Here is a 19,228-nt window from a genome sequence, read left to right on the forward strand (position 1 = left end):
TAATATCTAGGGCCCAAGTTTCCACATGATTTGCGCCTGATTTTTAGGAGCAACTGGTGGAGAACGGACTATCTTATAAATCGCAATTCTCCACATTTTTTTTTCTGCAGTTCTAGTCAGGTAGAACAGTTCTACTTTGGAACAGAATTTTTTCTTCAAAAGGGGGCGTGTCCGGCCACTGACGCCTGATTTGAAAGTTTCCACAGTGAAAACGTACTCCAAACTAACTTAGAATGGAGCAAGTGAAGATTTTTGTAGAACTGAAAAAACCTGTTCTACACATTAAAAAATCAGGCGCAGGTTACAAATTAGGCGTCCAGAACGAGGTGGGGGGGAGGGAAGTCATTAAATTCTACAATAAATCCTTATTTATACTTATACAAATATTATACAAATAAATCCAACCTGAATAAACATTATAAGCAAAGAAAAGATTAAATAAACCATCTTCCTACCTGTGTGAAAGTGCTTCAGGCAGCCTCACAAGTTCGTTCGCTCGTTCCCCACGGCAGGGGGGGAGGAGGAAGCCGTTCCAGACGGTGGGAGGGAGGGAGTGCGGGCCCGCCCGCCTGAACGCAGCGGGGGGGGGGGAGGAAGACGTTCCAGATGGCGGGAGGGAGGGAGGGAGTGCGGGCCCGACCGACCGCCCGACCGCCCGAACGCAGCGGGGGTGGGGGGAGGAAGACGTTCCAGACGGTGGGAGGGAGGGAGTGCGGGCCTGATCGACCGAACGCAGCGGGGGGCGGGGGGGGAGGAAGATGTTCCAGACGGCGGGAGGGAGGGAGTGCGGGCCTGATCGACCGAACGCAGCGGGGGGCGGGGGGGGAGGAAGCCGTTCCAGACGGCGGGCGGGAAGGAGACAGTGAGAAGGCTGTAGGAAGCCTCAGTGCTGATGTGCTGATGGCAATGTGCTTTTATTAAAAAATGTTCAAAAATTAAACAGCTACAAAGAACTACAAAAATGGCCGAGTGCCAATGTTTCCTTCACACTGCGCATGCGCGAACGCTCCAACGTGCACGCGCAGGGTTGCCGGCAGGAAAAAAACTAATTTAAATAGTACCCGCCCCCTCCCACTTACAAAATTGCCGCGAGTGTAGGCTCCGCCCCCCTGGGCGCCGCGCCAAACAGACAAGGAGCTGCAGGCTCTCCAGAATCGTGAGTTTTTTTTCCGTCGCCGTTTTAGGCGCGAAAAACGGGCGCCCAGCTCGGAGGGCGGAAACTTGGGCCCCTAATGTGGCTAGGTGTTAAATTTTGTTTGATAGAAATATCGAAAATAGCTGCAGGAGTAGGCCATTCGGCCTTTCGAGCCTGCACCACCATTCAATAAGATCATGGCTGATCATTCCCTCAGTACCCCTTTCCTGCTTTCTCTGGATACCCCTTGATCTCCTTAGCCATAAGGGCCATATCTAACTCCCTCTTGAATATATCCAATGAACTGGCATCAACAACTCTCTGCGGCAGGGAATTCCATAGGTTAACAACTCTCTGAGTGAAGAAGTTTCTCCTCATCTCAGTCCTAAATGGCCTACTCCTTATCCTAAGACTAGGTCCCCTGGTTCTGGACTTCCCCAACATCGGGAACATTCTTCCCGCATCTAACCTGTCCAGTCCCGTCAGAATCTTATACGTTTCTATGAGATCCCCTCTCATCCTTGTAAACTCCAGTGAATACAGGCCCAGTTGATCCAGTCTCTCCTCATATGTCAGCCCAGCCATCCCTGGAATCAGTCTGGTGAATCTTCACTGCACTCCCTCAATAGCAATAACGTCCTTCCCAGATTAGGAGACCAAAACAGAACACAATATTCCAGGTGAGGCCTCACTAAGGCCCTGTACAACGGCAGTAAGACCTCCCTGCTCCTATACTCAAATCCCCGAGCTACGAAGGCCAATATACCATTTGCCTTCTTCAACACCTGCTGTAGCTGCATGCCAACTTTCAGTGACTGCTGAACCATGACACCCAGGTCTCGTTGCATCTCCCCTTTTTCTAATCTGCCGCCATTCAGATAATATTCCGTCTTCATGTTTTTGCCCCCAAAATAGATAACCTCACATTTATCACATTATACTGCATCTGCCATGCATTTGCCCACTCACCTAACCTGTCCAAGTCACCCTGCAGCCTCTCAGCATCCTGCTCACAGCTCACACCGCCACCCAGTTTAGTGTCATCCACAAACTTGGAGATATTACACTCAATTCCTTCATCTAAATCGTTAATATATATTGTAAATAGTAGGGTCCCAGCACTGAGCCCTGCGGCACTCCACCAGTCACTGCCTGCCATTCTGAAAAGGACCCGTTTATCCCGCCGCTCTGCTTCCTATCTCCCAACTAGTTCTCTATCCATGTCAGTACATTACCCCCAATACCATGCGATTTTATTTTGCACACCGATCTCTTGTGTGGGACCTTGTCAAAAGCCTTTTGAAAGTCCAAATATAACACATCCACTGGTTCTCCCTTGTATACTCTACTAGTTACATCCTCAAAAAATTCCAGAAGATTTGTTAAGCATGATTTCCCTTTCATAAATCGATGCTGACTTGATCCGATCTTTCACTGCTTTCCAAATGCGCTGCTATTTCATCCTTAATGATTGATTCCAACATTTTCCCCACTACTGATGTTAGGCTAACTGGTCTATAATTACCCATTTTCTCTGTCTCTCCTTTTTAAAAAAGTGGTGTTACATTAGCTACCCTCCAGTCCATAGGAATTGATCCAGAGTCGATAGACTGTTGGAAAATGATCACGAATGCATCCACTATTTCTAGGGCCACTTCCTTAAGTACTCTGCGATGCAGACTATCAGACCCTGGGGATTTATCGGCCTTCAATCCCATCAATTTCCCTAACACAATTTCCTGCTTAATAAGGATATCCTTCAGTTCCTCCTTCTCACTGGACCCTCTGTCCCCTCGTACATTCGGAAGCTTATTTGTGTCTTCCTTCATGAAGACAGAAACAAAGTATTTGTTCAATTGGTCTGCCATTTCTTTGTTCCCCATTATAGATTCACCTGAATCCGACTGCAATGGACCTACGTTTGTCTTCACGAATTTTTTTCTCTTCACATATTTGCAGAAGCATTTGCAGTCAGTTTTTATGTTCCCTGCAAGCTTCGTCTCGTACTCTATTTTCTCCCTCTTAATTAAACCCTTAGTCCTCCTCTGTTGAATTCTAAATTTCTCCCAGTCCTCAGGTTTGTTGCTTTTTCTAGCCAATTTATATGCCTCTTCCTTGGTTTTAACACTATCCTTAATTTCCCTTGTTCGCCATGGTTGAGCCACCTTCCCCGTTTTATTATTACTCCAGACAGTGATGTACAATTGCTGAAGTTCCTCGATGTGATCTTTAAATATTTGCCATTGCTTATCCACCGTCAACCCTTTAAGTATCCTTTGCCAGTCTATTCTAGCCAATTCACGCCTCATACCATTGAAGTTACCTTTCCTTAAGTTCAGGATCCTAGTTTCCGAATTAACTGTGTCACTCTCCATCTTAATAAAGAATTCTGCCATATTATGGTCACTCTTCCCCAAGGGGCCTCACACAACAAGATTGCTAATTATTCCCTTCTCATTGCACATCACCCAGTCTAGGATAGCCTGTTCTCTCGTTGGTTCCTCGACATATTGGTCTGGAAAACCATCCCTAATACACTCCAGGAAATCCTCTTCCACTGCATTGCTACCAATTTGGTTTGCCCAATCAATATGTAGATTAAAGTCGCCCATGATAACTGCTGCACCTTTATTGCACACATCCTTTATTTCTTGTTTATTGCTGTCCCCAACCTCACTACTACTGTTTGCTGGTCTGCACACAACTCCCACTAGCGTTTTCTGCCCTTTGGAATTCTGTAGCTCCACCCATATTGATTCCACATCATCCAGGTTAATGTCCCTCCTTACTATTGTCATAATTTTCTCTTTAACCAGCAACGCCACCCCGTCTCCTTTTCCTCTCTGCCTATCCTTCCTAAATGTTGAATACCACTGGAAGTTGAGTTCCCAGCCTTGGTCACCCTGGAGCCATGTCTCTGTGATGCCAATTACATCATATCCGTTAACTGCAGTTAATTTGTCCACATTATTCCGAATACTCCTCGCATTGAGGCACAGAGCCTTCAGACTTGTCTTTTTAACACACTTTGCCCCTTTAGAATTTTGCTGTAATGTGGCCCTTTTTGTTTTTTGCCTTGGGTTTCTCTGCCCTCCACTTTTACTATTCTCCTTTCTATCTTTTGCTTCTGCCTCCATTTTATTTCCCTCTGTCTCCCTGCATAGATTCCCATCACCCTGCCATGTTAGTTTAACTCCTTCCCAACAGCACTAGCAAACACTCCTCCTAGGATATTGGTTCAAGTCCTGCCCAGATGCAGACCGTCCGGTTTGTACTGGTCCCACCTCCCCCAGAACCAGTTCCAATGTCCCAGGAATTTGAATCCCTCCCTTCTGCACCACTCCTCAAGCCACGTATTCATCTGAGCTATCCTGCGATTCCTACTCTGACTAGCACGTGGCACTGGTAGCAATCCTGAGGTTACTACTTTTGAGGTCCTACTTTTTAATTTAGCTCCTAGCTCCCTAAATTCGGCCCGTAGGACCTATCCCATTTTTTACCTATATCGTTGTTACCGATATGCACCACGACAACTGGCTGTTCACCCTCCCTTTTCAGAATGTCCTGCACCCGCTCCAAGACATCCTTGACCCTTGCACCAGGGAGGCAACATACCATCCTGGAGTCTCGGTTGCGGCTGCAGAAACACCTATCTATTCCCCTTACAATCGAATCCCCTATCACTATAGCTCTCCCACTCTTTTTCCTGCCCTCCTGTGCAGCAGAGCCACTCACGGTGCCATGAACTTGGCTGCTGCTGCTCACCTCTGATGAGTCAACCCCCTCAACAGTACTCAAAGCAGTGTATCTGTTTTGCAGGGGGATGACCGCAGGGGACCCCTGCACTACCTTCCTTGCACTGCTCTTCCTATTGGTCACCCATTTACTATCTGGCTGTGTACCCTTTACCTGCGGTGAGACCAACTCGCTAAACGTGCTATTCACGTCATTCTCGGCATCGTGCATGCTCCAGAGTGCATCCACTCACAGCTCCAGCACCGCAATGCGGTCCGTCAGGAGCTGGAGGTGGACACACTTCCCGCACACGTAGTCGTCAGGGACACCGGAAGCATTCCTGACTTCCCACATAGTACAGGAGGAGCATAACACGTGTCCGAGCTCTCCTGCCATGACGTAATCCTTAGATAAACTTAATTTGGCAACAAAAATGATAAATGTTACTTGCTGATATAGGAAAGGAAAAGAAAAGCTCCTCACCAATCACCAGCCAATCACTTCCCCCCTTGGCTGTGATGTCAACTTTCAATTTCTTTCTACTACTTTTTTGCCTCCCTGCTGCAGCTGCACCGGCTGGCCTTTATAGGCCTCTCCGACGCTGCTCCCACCTCTCGGCGACTGCCGCCGCCTCAGGAACTCCCGCTGGGCCTTTATAGGATAATTCTCCTTTGAAGCGCCTTAGGTTGTTTTACTACATTAAAGGCGCTATATACATGCAAGTTGTTGTTGTATGGAAATATTTGTTTGAAATAACTTTCAGTTAAATCCAAACCATAGTACTCTTCATTGGACTTTTCAATTCGGAGATCTTGAATCCAAATTAGACTGATGTAATGAAAGTCTCCACTTTTTAAGGATCCTACATGAAACTTGTTATTCTGTGTACAGAATCGAAGTGACATCAAATGATGAGATTTGTTGTAATGATGAACTCTGTGTCACTCAGGACATGCTGGAGGATTGATTTGTGCACTGGTTAAATGAAGCAATGAGATTTCCTTTCTACTTGATCAATTCTTCCTTTACTGATGTGAATCTTAACCCCTTCTCCAGTCCAGGCTTAACCACAGCTGAAGCTTTGTGCTGTTGCCTTCCCTTATAATGCAATCAATAACCTTTCATATGGACCATAATTATGTGACCAACTGTGATTGAATGCACAGATGGAGTGAGGTGAAGATTTAATTGAAATTACTTTTAAAACAAAATTGAAAATATCATTAGGAAATAAACAAATGATGATGAGAAATTGATGTGTAAATAAACTCACTTCCAAAGCATTGCTTCAGGTTCTTACCCAGCCTTAATTTTGTATGAAAACCATTATAAAGCTACATAAATCTAGTTTGCTCTCTTCCAGCTGCACAGCACTCAGTTTTGAAACAAGCCACATTTTTCAACCTCTAATTGGCCAGAATGCTTCAGTAACACCTAAGCTCTGGAATTTCCTCCCTAAACTTCCCTGCCTCTTTACCTCTCTTTCCTCCTTTAAGATTCTTTAAACAAGCTTACTCCTTATGTGGCTTGATGTCAAATTCTGTTTGATAGCCCCTTGGAGTACAGTGTGCAGTTCTATGCAGCACATCTTAGGAAGGATATATTGGGCCTTGGAGGGAGTACAGCATTGAATGATACCTTGGCTCCAAAGGTTAAATTATTGCGAGGGATTACACAAACTTGGAATTTAGAAGGTGAAGGGGTGATTTGATTGAAGTTTTGAAGATATTAAAGGGAACTGATAGGATAGATAGGGAGAAACTATTCCAGTTGGTTTGGGAGAAAAGGACCAGGGGACATAGTTTAAAAATTAGAGCCAGGTTTTTCAGGAGTGAAGTTAGGAAATACTTTTACACGCAAAAGGTGGTAGAAGTTTGGAACTCTCTTCCACAAACAGCAATTGATGCGAGGTCAATTGTTAATTTTAAATCTCAGTTTGATAGATTTTTGTTAACCAAAAGGTATTAAGGGATGTGGGACAAAGGGATATGGAGTTAGGTCACAGATCAGCCATTTCTTGACCAATAAGGGATTAAGGGGTTATGGGGAGTGGGCAGGGAAGTGGACCCGAGTCCATGATTGGATCAGCCATGATCGTATTAAATGGCGGAGCAGGCTCGAGGGGCCGTATGGCCTACTACTGCTCCTATTTCTTATGTTCTTATGTTCATTGAATGATGGAACAGGCACAAGGGGCTAAATGGCCTACTCCTGTTCCTATCTTCCTATAAGCTTTTACATAGAAACATAGAAAATAGGTGCAGGAGTAGGCCATTCGGCCCTTCGAGCCTGCACCACCATTCAATAAGATCATGGCTGATCATTCACCTCAGTACCCCTTTCCTGCTTTCTCTCCCTACCCCTTGATCCCTTTAGCTGTAAGGACCAAATCTAACTCCCTCTTGAATATATCCAATGAACTGGCATCAACAGCTCTCTGCGGTAGGGAATTCCACAGGTTAACAACTCTCTGAGTGAAGAAGTTTCTCCTCATCTCAGTCCTAAATGGCCTACCCCTTATCCTTCGACCATGTCCCCTGGTTCTGGACTTCCCCAACATCGGGAACATTCTTCCTACATCTAACCTGTCCAGTCCTGTCAGAATTTTATATGTTTCTATGAGATCCCCTCTCATCCTTCTAAACTCCAGTGAATACAGGCCAGTCGATCCAGTCTCTCCTCATATGTCAGCCCTGCCATCCCGGGAATCAGTCTGGTGAACTTTTGCTGCATTCCCTCAATAGCAAGAATGTCCTTCCTCAGATTAGGAGACCAAAACTGAACACAATATTCCAGGTGAGGCCTCACTAAGCTCTGTGCAACTGCAGTAAGACCTCCCTGCTCCTATACTCAAATCCTCTAGCTATGTCGGCCATCATACCATTTGCCTTCTTCACCGCCTGCTGTACCTGCATGCCAACTTTCAATGACTGATGTACCATGATTCCCAGGTCTCGTTGCACCTCCCCTTTTCCTAATCTCCTGCCATTCAGATAATATTCTGCCTTCGTGTTTTTGCCACCAAAGTGGATAGCCTCACATTTATCCACATTATACTGCATCTGCCACACGTTTTCCCACTCACCGAACCTGTCCAAGTCCCCCTGCAGCCTCTTAACGTCCTCCTCACAGCTCACACGGCCACCCAGCTTCGTGTCATCTGCAAGCTCTCTCCAAGGTCAATATATCCGCCTTCCTAATATCTCGTTATTTGGATCAGTGTGATTTTCTGTAATGTGCCTTGGGATGTTTTCCTATGTTAAAGCTACTATATAAATGCAAATTGTTGTTGTATTATGCTGGGCTGTTCCAAATATTGAAAACTTTTTCCTACCCAGTGTAGTTATTGGATGTTGTGCCTTTCCCAATGACTATCCATCAACAATAAGGCTCAATAAGGCTTTTAATAATACATATTTTATTCAACATTCAATGAAACTCATTATATTGTATTTGGTAAGTGACCAGAAACAACATATTTACTAATAAAATAATATTCCAGCTCAATTTTTTTTCATTTTTGGCCTGTAGATTTGTTAAAGCAAAGAAGGTTCTCACCTGCCCCTGTGCTCTGGATTCTCCGTGGTTGTCCAATAAAGGGACAATGAAGGGATAAACAAACAAGGATTGGAGGAACAATGAGGATGTTGAAATCTAATTACAAACGATCTCTGGGGAGAGAGGTGGAACTGTCTTCTTTTGAACAGAATTGTATAAAATGTACCTAATTAAATCCCAAACTCAGCACTCTGTAATTAGAGACTTTAAATCAATGATTGTTTTTATACAACATTTGTGTGTATAAAAGCTCTCATCTTTTCTTTTTTACTACGAAGAAACTGATTCCATGCTTAGTGTGACATCACATAAGCTTAGCATCATAGTAATGATGGGGCCGATTTTCATCAAAGCCTCCGCCCACCCAAGTGGTGCCCAAAGTGCTGCCGATGACCGCCGAGGTACCGGACGGTACTTTCGACAGGATATTCATGTCGGCGGGGAGCAAATGGACAACATACGCCACCAATCTGCATGGCAGTGGGCGTGAGGTCTCATTCTCGGCAGCAGAGGCGCTTGCCACCCAACTGCCACCGATGGTGTCTGGCCCACGGAGGGTCGAAGACCTGAAAAAAATCACCAGTAAACAATAAAAAAACTATCGGAAGACCTTTAGGGGACCCTATCCAGGTAAGTCGCTGTGGAAAAAAAAAATGTTCACTAACCTTTTTTCCAGGTTCTTCATACTTACCGTCAGGGACAGACCAGCCTCCTCGCAGCGGTCCACCCCCGTTCAGGTGCCAGCTCCCGTCCGCATCAATATGGGAGCTCGGTGGGCTGGAGGTCAGTTGCGCCACTCAGCTGTCCACTGATGTCAGCGGGGGGTTCATGGAAACATAGAAAATAGGTGCAGGAGCAGGCCATTCGGCCCTTCGAGCCTGCACCACCATTCAATATGATCATGGCTGATCATGCAACTTCAGTATCCCATTCCTGCCTTCTTTCCATATCCCCTGCTCCCTTTAGCTGTAAGGGCCACAACTAATTCCCTTTTGAATATATCCAATGAACTGGTCTCAACAACTTTCTGTGGTAGAGAATTCCACAGGTTCACAATTCTCTGGGTGAAAAAGTTTCTCTTCATCTCGGTCCTATATGGCTTACCCCTTATCCTTAGACTGTGACCCCTGATTCTGGACTTACCCAACATCGGGAACATTCTTCCTGCATCTAACCTGTCCAATCTTGTCAGAATTTTATATGCTTCTATGAGATCCCCTCTCATTCTTCTAAATTCCAGTGACTATAAGCCTAGGCAATCCAGTCTTTCTTCACATGTCAGTCCTTCATTTGTCAAGCATGATTTCCCTTTCATAAAACTAATGGAATTGGACCGATCCTGTCACTGCTTTCCAAATGCGTTGCTATTACATCTTTAGTAATTGATTCCAGCATTTTCCCCACCACCGATGTCAGGCTAACTGGTCTATAATTCCCTGTTTTCTCTCTCCCTTCTTTTTTAAAAAGTGGGGTTACATTAGCTACCCTCCAATCCATAGGAACTGAACCAGAGTCCATGGAATGTTGAAAAATGACCACCCGGCGGATCTCAGTGAGTTAATGAATTTCTGCCCCGATATGTTTAAAAAAGTGTCAGTGATGCTTTAGCATGCTGGAGTTGATCACTTCTCATTGTTTCCCTTTGTCACTTAGGGGTTAAAGGTGAGGGATCGTGGCTGAGATTCGGCGAGTGATTGTGGCGGAGGTGCGGCAAATGTTTGGTGCAGAGATGCGGTGAGAGATCATGGCGGAGATGTGGCAAAGGAGCGGTGAGAGATAGTGGCGGAGGTGCGGCAAATGGGGGTACGGGGCCCAGAAGAGCCCAGGGCCCAGGGGCAGCACAGTTTAGACCACACTGCGGTATGTGTGCGCGCTAGGTCCATGCAGCTGAGCAGGTCTCCAGTCGTCCTGGTTAACCCTTGTGACTGGATAAAGACCTAGCTCTGTCTGGTGATGGCTGATGTGCAACGGTCACCACACGTTAAAAAAAATCCATTCACAGGCATCTTCCATTCCTGGAGTTCAGGATTGGAATATCAGGCCCGTCATTGAAATATCTGCAAATTCACCCCTCTTGGTGTGGAAGCAAGTGATCCTTGTTCGAGGGACCGCCTATGATGATGATGATGATAAGTGCACTTTTCAATATTACTCTGTGTGTAATCCCTTTACACTGTCACATTTCAGATTGTTTTACTGTAGTCATTTCTCTAATATCTACATCCAGTAAGTAATGTACAAGCAGCGAGAAGACTGCCTGGATGACATTTTGGTTAATATTAGTGGAATGTGGTGCGGTTCATTATTATATTTATGTCTGATGCGAAGCACTCAATACACATGGAGGAGACAACAAGCAAATGAACATTGCAAATTTGAAATAAATGAGTTAACATCTGCCTTCCACTAGTGGACAGAGCAACATCATATAAATGTGTTCATTTTTTAATCTGCTAATATTGCCAATAATTTCCAGATTTAAATTACCATTCTCGCTTCGAGAAACCACAAGGAAGATGTGTGTAGGAATTTGAAAGTGCCACACTGGTGAAGTAGATGGTTGCCTTCTGATGTTGGGCAGATGGACCTTTATTCTGCATCTAACCATGCTATACCAGACCTGGGAGAGTTTGATGCTGATACAGTGTTCCCAAAATAGAAAAGTGTTTCATTTCCCAGCACAATTGTCCCTCACCTTGATAAACGCAGAACTTTACCAAATGCAGTGTTGAGCTGCAGCAGACTGAATATTTCTACTTGTGTGGCTGTGAGGGAGGCATTTTATGAGTTTGAACCTTAGGCATTTCATTCTTTACAAAGACAAAGTGCAGGAGCTTCTACACGGCAGCATATAAATGACTTATTTATTTTAAGAAAACATTTAACGACTCAGTAGAAAAGTAAGTGTCACACTCGGATAACAAAAATTACCTCAGGATGATCTATTCTAAATGTAATTTTAAAGCAGATGCTTGTATGAATAAAAGATATTGCCATTTTTTGTATAAAATCAGAATCTCATTTAGGAATAATATAAATCTTTTGATATTTCTCATCCATTGTTAGCTCTCCTTTAGAATCTCTAGTGCTGTGTACTTTTGACAGGATGTATAATCAAAATAGTTAAAAACTGCTGGAAAGTAACCTTAAGGTTGATCTCCTGATGGGTTCAGCACCCTTCTATTGAGGGGACGTATTGTCACTGCTTGGGCTCAAAACCAACTTATGAGATTAACAACTTGCTATCTGTGGCATCATCATCATAGGCAGTCCCTCGAAATTGAGGAAGACTTGCTTCCACTCTAAAAATGAGTTCTCAGGTGACGGTACAGTCCAATATGGGAATTACAGTCTCTGTCACAGGTGGCACAGACAGTCTTTGAAGGAAAGGATGGATGGGGAGTCTGGTTTGCCGCACGCTCCTTCCGCTGCCTGCACTTGGTTTCTGCATGCTCTCGGCGATGAGACTCGAGGTGCTCAACTCCCTCCCGGATGCTCTTCCTCCACTTTGGGCGGTCTTTGGCCAGGGATTCCAAAGTGCCGGTGGGGATGTTGCACTTTATCAAGGAGGCTTTTCGGATATTCTTGAAATGTTTCCTCTGCCCATCTGGGGCTCGCTTGCCATGTAGGAGTTCCGAGTAGAGCGCTTGCTTTGGGAGTCTTGTGTCGGGCATGCGGACAATGTGGCCCGCCCAATGGAGCTGGTTGAGTGTGGTCAGTGCTTCAATGCTGGGGATGTTGGCGTGATTGAGAACACTGATGTTGGTGCATCTATCCTCCCAGGGGATTTGCAGGATCTTACAGAGACATCGTTAGTATTTTTCCAGCGATTTGAGGTGTATATGGTCCACATCTCTGAGTCCTGTAGACCATAAGTTTGGTGCCAGATTTGAGGATTTGATCTTCGAACACTCTCTTCCTCAGGCGACTGAAGGCTGCGCTGGTGCACTAGAGGCGGTGTTTGGACCTTGTCATTGATGTCTGCCCTTGCTGATAGTAGACTCCCGAGGTATGGAAAATGGTCCACGTTGTCCAAAGCCACGTGTGGATTTTGATAACCGGGGTGCAGTGCTTTGTGGTGGGGTCAAGTTGGTGGAGGACCTTTATCTTACGGATGTTTAGTGTAAGGCCCATGCTGTCATACGCCTCGGTGAAGATGCTGACGATGGCTTGTGTCCTGTATGTAACCTTTATGTAATAACACTGCAATATTGTATATACGTAAGAAATGCACAACTTGACCACGGGGTGAACTTGTGGGAGACACTCCTCACCTGGTCATCCAGTTATATAAAGGGAGGTCATCACTTCTTGGTCCTGTGAATAAAGGTTCAAGTCATGGAGTGACCTTGTCCATAGAATGTGCCTCATGTGGATTTGTGGTATTGTGTAAAGACTTTACATTGGCGACGAGAAACGGTAATCAACGACCCACGAGAATTGCCACCGGCAGCACAGATGAACGGTACTGTGTTGGTGAGGACTGGGATGATTTCATTGAGCGGCTCCAGCAGAGTTTTGTCACGAAGGACTGGCTGGGAGACGCAGTGGCCGACAAGCGAAGGGCTCATCTGCTGACCAGCTGCGGACCTAAGACTTATGCGCTCATGAAAGACCTGCTAGCACCCGAGAAGCCGGCGGCTAAAACCTTTGAAGAGCTCAGCAAACTAATCGGTGAGCACCCCAAACCGGCGAGCAACATACACATGGCCCAACATAGATTCTGTACCCACTGACATCGGGAAGGACAGAGCATACCGGATTTCGTTGCGGACCTCCGGCACTTGGCCAGCCTCTGTAAGTTCACAGACGCCTGCAGGGGGGAGATGCTAAGGGATTTCTTTATTGAGGGCATCGGTCATGCTGGGATTTTCAGAAAGCTAATTGAGACCAAGGACTTGACCTTGGAAGCGGCAGTGTTGATGGCTCAGACTTTTATGGCGGGGGAGGAGGAAACCAAGATAATATACGTGCGCAATTCTGCCTCCAACGTGGCAATGGATCAGAGAGTCAATATCATAAACGCAACATAGAGCCCCGCAGGCAGTTCGACACACCCCAGGCAGCAATAGACCCAAGAGTAAGTCTCCAACAGAGACAATGGCAGGCTGAACGAACATTTACGCCCCCCCAGTCGACAATGCGGCCTGGGATGGGGCCATTGACACCCACTAACAGGGTGCTCAAGAGCAGTCAAAGGGACAATCAGCGAGGAATGCCTTGTAACAGCTCCTTTGTTCACAACAATGGGAATCTTGGTTCATGCTGGAGGTGTGGGGGCAGACATGTTGCCAGGACTTGCAGGTTTCAACAGTTTGTCTGCAGAAATTGTAACCTCAGTGTCCATTCAGCCAGAATGTGCAGGAAAGCCTGTAACCAGGCTAATATACGAGGCGGATGAACCAGATGAGGGGTCTGTGAGGCAGGATGACGCTTGGGACAAATCAATGGACGCTGAAGTTCAGCGGGTTCATGTGGCAAACATTCACAGCTCATATACCAAAACGCCACCTATGATGATGACAGTCCTATTAAACGGCATCCCTATATGCATGGAGCTGGACACGGGGGCCAGCCAGTCACTCATGAGTGTTCAACAATTCGAAAAGCTGTGTCCACTCAAAGTCAGCAGACCCAAACTAGAACGCATTGAGACGCAATTACAGACGTACACCAAAGAAATCATTCCAGTGCGAGGCAGTGCAATGTTGGTGGTCACACACAATGGATCGGTGAACCGGCTGCCGCTCTGCATTGTCCCGGGCAATGGTCTCGCACTGTTGGGGAGGAGCTGGTTAGCTGAGATGAACTGAAAATGGAGGGATGTACACGCCATGTCATCTGTGGAGCAAAGTTCATGCTCACAGGTCCTACAGCAATTTGAGTCACTATTTCAACCTGGCGTCGGGACGTTCAAAGATACCAAAGTAGTGATACGCATCACCCCGGACGCCAAACCAGTGCACCACAGAGCCAGAGCTGTGCCGTATGTGATGCGGGAGAAAATTGAGAGCGAGTTGGACCGGTTGCTGAGAGAGGGCATCATCTCGCCCATTGAATTCAGCGACTGGGCGAGCCCCATCATTCCCATCCTAAAAGCGGATGGCTTGGTCAGGATCTGTGGCGACTACAAGGCCACTATCAACCAGGTGTCCCGACAAGACCAATACCCGCTCCCGAGAGTGGAGGACCTTTTTTTCACGCTGGCAGGCGGCAAGCTATTCACCAAGTTGGACCTCACTTCAGCCTACATGACCCAAGAACTGGCCGACGAATCTAAACTACTGACCACCATCACCACGCACAAGGGACTGTTTGTTTACAACGGGTGTCGGTTTAGCATTCGATCAGCGGCCGCGATTTTTCAAAGAAACATGGAAAGCCTGCTCAAATCCATTCCTGGAACAATCGTATTTCAGGACGACATCCTCATCACCGTTTGTGACACCGAGGAACACCTCCACAACCTGGAGGAGATGCTACGCCGACTGGACCAGGTAGGCCTGCGACTCAATAAGTCTAAGTGTGTGTTTTTGGCTCCCGAGGTCGAGTTTCTGGGCAGGAGGGTTGCTGCATACGGGATTCGGCCTACCGAATCCAAAACAGAGATGATTCGATGAGCGCCCAGGCCCTGCAACACATCGGAGTTGCGTTCATTTCTGGAACTCTTGAACTATTTTGGGAACTTTCTGCCAAACTTAAGCACATTGTTGGAGCCGCTACACGTGCTCCTGCGTAAGGGTTGTGATTGGTTTTGGGGGTGTCATGTATCTTACATTATTATATATAACTGTATCCTAACATGCTATACATGGCTGTAATAAGATATGACCTGTAACCACCAGCACACCTTACCATCAGGGGTGCACTTGCAAGAGACAGGTATATAAGGACAGGTCTCAGGCAAGTGCAGCATTCCAGAGCTGTGAAATAAAGGTGCAGGTCCAGAGTGACCTTGACTTCATTACATGCCTCGTGTGAATCTGTACTGAGGGGACAGGACTTTACAGTGGCGACGAGTTACGGGATTACAGAATCCACAGAATGGCGAACAACGGATCAGATGAAAAGTACAATGCGGGAGACAATTGGGAGGACTTTATAGAAAGGCTCCAGCAAAGCTTTGTAACCAAAGACTGGTTAGGCGACGATAAGGCAGACAAGAGAAGAGCCCATCTCTTGACCAGCTGTGGCTCGAAAACATACGCTTTAATGAAGGATCTGTTGGCACCCAAGAAACCAGCAAGCAAGTCGTTTGAAGAATTGAGCACACTGGTAAGAGACCACCTGAAGCCAGCGAGCAGCCTACACATGGCCAGATACAGGTTCTACAACTACAGATGCTGTGTGGGCCAGAGCATACCCGACTTCGCGGCAGAACTTCGGCGGTTGGCTAGTTTACATGAGTTCTCCGATGAACTGAGGAGAGAAATGCTGAGAGACTTTTTCATTGAAGGAATAGGCCACGCAGGCATATTCCGAAAGCTCATAGAGACCAAGAACCTGACCTTAGAGGCAGCAACACTGGTTGCACAGACATTCTTGGTAGGGGAAGAAGAAACGAGGTTGATTTACAATGCAGGTACGACAACTAACGAAATATCGGAACAAGAAGTTCACAGCATTAAACAAGCTGCTACCCCCACACACAGACAAAACCGGGAGAACAGGCTCTCGACAGCAGGCAGAAGCCATCAAGGGCCACAGGAACGGCCGTTCACACCTCATCAACCCACAATGCGAGCAATCAACTACAAACTGAGAGAAGCTCAAGAGAGATCAGCCAGACGCAGCTCATTCTTTGGGAACTCTTTGAACAATGGAACAGGTCTGTGCTGGAGGTTTGGGGGTGGGCACTCGTCAAGGGGATGTCGATTTCAGCAGGCTGTTTGCGGAAATTGTGAATATACAGGACATTTGGCCCGCATGTGCAAAAAAACGACAGCTCGGCTGGTATACGAATCGGATGGGTCGGAAAGCGGACCAGACGATGGTGGGGACAGTACCCGAGACACCGATGTACAGCGGGTCAACACGATCAATGGCCGCTGCTCCTACGACAGGACGCCTCCTATAATGATGAGGGTCCTACTCAACGGGATATCTGTCAACATGAAGCTGGATATGGGAGCGAGTCAATCTCTCATGGGCGCTCAACAATTTGAACAACTGTGGCCGCATAAAAGAGACAGACCAAAACTCACAAGGGTCGACACCAAACTAAGGACCTATACCAAAGAAATCGTACCAGTCCTCGGCAGTGCCATGCTCTCTGTCACACACAAAGGGACAGTGAACCGGCTTCCCCTGTGGATTGTCCCCAGAGACCCGCCAGCCCTGCTGGGGAGAAGCTGGCTGGCAAAACTAAACTGGAAATGGGATGATGTCCATGCCATGTCATTAGAGGAACGGACCTCCTGCTCAACAGTTATAAAGCGATTTGAACATCTCTTTCAGCCAGGTGTGGGCACTTTCAAAGCGGCCAAAGTCAAAATCTACATCACACAGGATGCTAGACCGGTCCATCACAAGGCCAGAGCTGTATCCTATGTGATGAGGGAAAAGATTGAACACGAACTTGACAGGCTTCTGCGGGAAGGCATTATATCACCTGTGGAATTTAGCTACTGGGCAAGTCCCATCATCCCAGTCATGAAGTCTGATGGATCCGTACGAATCTGTGGGGACTACAAATCTACCATAAACAGAGTCTCCCTACAGGACCAGTACCCGCTGCCCAGAGCAGAGGACTTATTTGCCACATTGGCTGGAGGTAAACTTTTCTCAAAATTAGACCTCACAAATGCGTATATGACGCAAGAATTGACTGAGGAATCCATGCTACTCACCACCATCAACACATCGAGGCCTTTTCATGTACAATCGATGCCCATTCGGCATCAGGTCGGCAGCTGCCATATTCCAGCGCAACATGGAGAGTCTGCTCAAGTCCATCCCGGGGACGGTTGTATTTCAAGACGACATACTTATCACGGGCAGGGACACTGACTCCCATCTCCGTAATTTGGAGGAAGTACTATTGGTGAGGCCGCACCTGGAGTACTGCGTGCAGTTTTGTTCACCTTACTTAAGGAAGGATATACTAGCTTTGGAGGGGGTACAGAGACGATTCACTAGGCTGATTCTGGAGATGAGGGGGTTACCTTATGATAATAAGTTGAGTAGACTGGGTCTTTCCTCGTTGGAGTTCAGAAGGATGAGGGGCGATCTTATAGAAACATTTAAAATAATGAAAGGGATAGACAAGATAGAGGCAGAGAGGTTGTTTCCACTGGTCGGGGAGACTAGAACTAGGGGGCACAGCCTCAAAATACGGGGGAGCCAATTTAAAACCGAGTTGAGAAGGAATTTCTTCTCCCAGAGGGTTGTGAATCTGTGGAATTCTCTGTCCAAGGAAGCAGTTGAGGCTAGCTCATTGAATGTATTCAAGTCACAGATAGATAGATTTTTAACCAATAAGGGAATTAAGGGTTATGGGGAGCGGGCGGGTAAGTGGAGCTGAGTCCACGGCCAGATCAGCCATGATTTTGTTGAATGGCGGAGCAGGCTCGATGGGTCTAGATGGCCTACTCCTGTTCCTAATTTTTATGTTCTTATGTTCTTATGTTATATCCTACGACTATACCATAAGGCACAGACCAGGCACTGACAACTGTGCCGACGTGCTCAGCAGGCTAACCCTGGCGACCACAGAAGGGTCTGACGAACAGGACTGTGAGATAGTCATAGCAATCAATGCCTTTGAGTCCACAGGTTCGCCCATGACGACTCGCCAAATCAGATCCTGGACGGCCAGCGACCCCACGTTATCCTTAGTAAAAAGATGTGTCCTAACCAGTGACTGGGCAGAGGTTCGTGATGTCTGCCCCGAGGAATTAAAACCCTTTCACAGGCGCATGCATGAGCTATCACTACAAGCAGACTGCCTAATGTGGGGCAGCCGCGTAGTCATGCCTCTGCGAGGCAGAGAGGCATTTGTCCGGGAGCTCCACCGCGAGCATCCGGGGATCGTTCTCATGAAGGCCATAGCCAGATCCCACGTCTGGTGGCTTGGTATTGATGCGGACTTGAAGCTCTGCGTCCGAAGGTGCACCATTTGTGCCCAACTCAGCAATACCCCCAGGGAGGCTCCACTGAGCCCCTGGCCCTGGCTTACCAAACCGTGGTCGCGAGTGCATGTAGACTACGCGGGCCCATTCATGGGCAAAATGTTCCTCGTAGTTGTAGATGCATTTTCAAAGTAGATCGATTGCACCATTTTAAACTCGAGCACAACCTCCACCACTGTGGAGAGCCTCGCAACTATGTTTGCAACGCACGGAATCCCTGACATATTGGTCAGTGACAATGGTCCGTGTTTCACCAGCGCTGAATTCCAAGACTTTATCATTGACCACGGCATAAATCACGTCAAGACGGCACCGTTCAAGCTGGCCTCCAACGGCCAGGCGGAGAGAGCAGTGCAAATCATTCAACAAGGCATGCTTAAAATCCAAGGTTCCACGCTGCAGGGTCGGCTGTCGCGACTGCTGCTGGCATATAGATCTCGTCCGCACTCACTGACTGGGATCCCCCCCGCGCAACTGTTGATGAAAAGGACTTTAAAAACAAGGCTCTCATTAATCCTCCCAGACATGCACGAAATCGTTGAGGCAAAGCGCCGTAAGCTGACTGAGTACCATGACAGAAATTCAAGGGGGAGATGGAATGAGATAGGGAACAAAGTGTTTGTACTAAACTATGGCAGGGGTCCCAAATGGCTTGCAGGGACAGTAACGG

Source organism: Pristiophorus japonicus, chromosome 4, assembly GCF_044704955.1.
Source record: "Pristiophorus japonicus isolate sPriJap1 chromosome 4, sPriJap1.hap1, whole genome shotgun sequence".
Taxonomy (NCBI): Eukaryota; Metazoa; Chordata; class Chondrichthyes; family Pristiophoridae; genus Pristiophorus; species Pristiophorus japonicus.